The sequence below is a fragment of the Arachis hypogaea genome, chromosome 7 (assembly GCF_003086295.3).
Source record: "Arachis hypogaea cultivar Tifrunner chromosome 7, arahy.Tifrunner.gnm2.J5K5, whole genome shotgun sequence".
NCBI classification, from domain to species: Eukaryota; Viridiplantae; Streptophyta; class Magnoliopsida; order Fabales; family Fabaceae; genus Arachis; species Arachis hypogaea.
In genome coordinates, this window is record NC_092042.1 from 38,885,354 (window position 1) to 38,887,945 (window position 2,592).

General features: G+C 35.8%; 1 non-coding gene across 1 annotated transcript; it reads left to right on the plus strand.

The window, feature by feature from the left end:
- The first annotated feature begins 644 nt into the window (after positions 1 to 644).
- LOC112704777 (small nucleolar RNA R71) lies at positions 645 to 752 on the plus strand. The gene has a single exon (XR_003155384.1). It is a non-coding gene; the product is annotated as a small nucleolar RNA R71 (small nucleolar RNA).
- The last annotated feature ends 1,840 nt before the right edge of the window (positions 753 to 2,592 follow it).

Consider the following 2,592-nt stretch of genomic DNA (forward strand, 5'->3'; position numbering starts at 1 on the left):
ATGAAGGACCTTGTTTCAGTCATGAAACTTTGAGTGATTTTGATTAGATTAGAGACCATGGTTGCTAAGTCAGAGGTGTTCTGCTTAGAACTCTCTGTCTGTTGCTGAGAAGATGATGGAAAAGGCTTGCTATTGCTAAACCTGTTTCTTCCACCATTATTATTGTTGAAACCTTGTTGAGGTCTCTGTTGATCCTTCCATGAGAGATTTGGATGATTTCTCCATGAAGGATTATAGGTGTTTCCATAGGGTTCTCCCATGTAATTCACCTCTTCCATTGAAGGGTTCTCAGGATCATAAGCTTCTTCTTCAGATGAAGCCTCCTTAGTACTACCTGGTGCATTTTGCATTCCAGACAGACTTTGAGAAATCATATTGACTTGCTGAGTCAATATTTTGTTCTGAGCCAATATGGCAATCAGAGTGTCAATCTCAAGAACTCCTTTCTTCTGATTTGTCCCATTGTTCACAGGATTCCTTTCAGAAGTGTACATGAATTGGTTATTTGCAACCATTTCAATTAGTTCTTGAGCTTCTGTAGGCGTCTTCTTCAGATGAAGAGATCCTCCAGCAGAGCTATCTAAAGACATCTTGGACAGTTCAGACAGACCATCATAGAAAATACCTATGATGCTCCACTCAGAAAGCATATCAGAGGGACACTTTCTGATTAATTGTTTGTATCTTTCCCAAGCTTCATAGAGGGATTCTCCTTCCTTCTGTCTGAAGGTTTGGACTTCCACTCTAAGCTTACTCAATTTTTGAGGTGGAAAGAACTTTGCCAAGAAGGCATTGACTAGCTTTTCCCAAGAGTTCAGGCTTTCTTTAGGTTGTGAGTCCAACCATGTTCTAGCTCTGTCTCTTACAGCAAAAGGGAAGAGCATAAGCCTGTAGACCTCAGGGTCAACCCCATTAGTCTTGACAGTGTCACAGATTTGCAAGAACTCAGCTAAGAACTGATGAGGATCTTCCAGTGGAAGTCCATGGAACTTGTAATTCTGTTGCATTAGAGAAACTAATTGAGGCTTAAGCTCAAAGTTGTTTGCTCCAATGGCAGGGATAGAGATGCTTCTCCCATAGAAGTCGGGAGTAGGTGCAGTAAAGTCACCCAGCACCTTCCTTGCATTGTTGGCATTGTTGTTGTTTTCGGCTGCCATGTCTTCTTCTTCTTTGAAGATTTCTGTTAGGTCCTCTACAGAGAGTTGTGCCTTAGCTTCTCTTAGCTTTCGCTTCAAGGTCCTTTCAGGTTCAGGGTCAGCCTCAACAAGAATGCTTTTGTCTTTGCTTCTGCTCATATGAAAGAGAAGAAAACAAGGAAATATGGAATCCTCTATTTCACAGTATAGAGATTCTTTGAGGTGTCAGAGGAAAAGAAAAATAGAAGGAAAAGGTAGAAAATTCGAACTTATCAAGAAAGATGGAGTTCGAATTATGCATTAAGGAATAGTGTTAGTCCATAAATAGAAGGATGTGAGAAGAGGGGAAGAAATTTTCGAAAATTAAGTAAAAGATTTTGAAAAACATTTTGAAAAACTTTAATTGATTTTCGAAAACCAAGATTGAGAAAGAAGTAAAGTGATTTTTGAAAAAGATTTTGAAATTAGAAATCAAAAAGATTTTGATTGAAAACTATTTTGAAAAAGATGTGGTTAAGAAGATATGATTGGTTTTAAAAAAGATGTGATTGAGAAGATATGAGTTGAAAAACATTTTAAAAAGATTTGATTTTAAAAATTAATAACTTGGCTAACAAGAAAAGATATGATTCAAACATTAAACCTTTCTCAGCAGAAAAGGCAACATACTTGAAATGTTGAATCAAATCATTAATTGATAGCAAGTATCTTTGAAAATGAAAAGAAATTGATTTTGAAAACATATGATCGAATAGATATGATTTGAAAAAGATTTGATTTTGAAAAATTTTGAAAACCTGAAAAAAAAATTTGAATTAAAAACAGAATCTTCCCTCTTGTGCCATCCTGGCGTTAAACGTCCAGAATGGTGCACATTTTGGCGTTTAACGCCCAAACTACTACCCTTTTGGGCGTTAAACGCCCAGCCAGGCACCCTGGCTGGCGTTTAAACGCCAATTTGCCCTTCTTCACTGGGCGTTTTGAACGCCCAGCTTTTTCTATGTAATTCCTCTGCAGTATGTTCTAAATCTTCAATTTTCTGTATTATTGACTTGAAAAGACACAAATTAAAATTTTTTGGATTTTGTAATAATCAACATGTAACTAAAATCAAATAACAATGCATACAAGAAACCAAACTTAGCAGTTTGTATACTATTGACACTAACAAAATGAGAATGCATATGAGACACATAAACACTCAAGTCAATAGAATTCAAAGATCAGAGCAATGAAATCATCAAGAACAACTTGAAGATTAATGAAGACACATGCATGAGTGCAAGAAGAACAAAAACATGCAATTGACACCAAACTTAAAATGAGACTCTAGACTCAAACAAGAAATTTTTGGATTTTATGATTTTGTAATTTTTTTTGTGGTTTTTCGAAAATTGAGTGGAAAAAGAAAATAAAGATATCAAAATTCTTAATGAGAATTCCAGGAATCATGCAA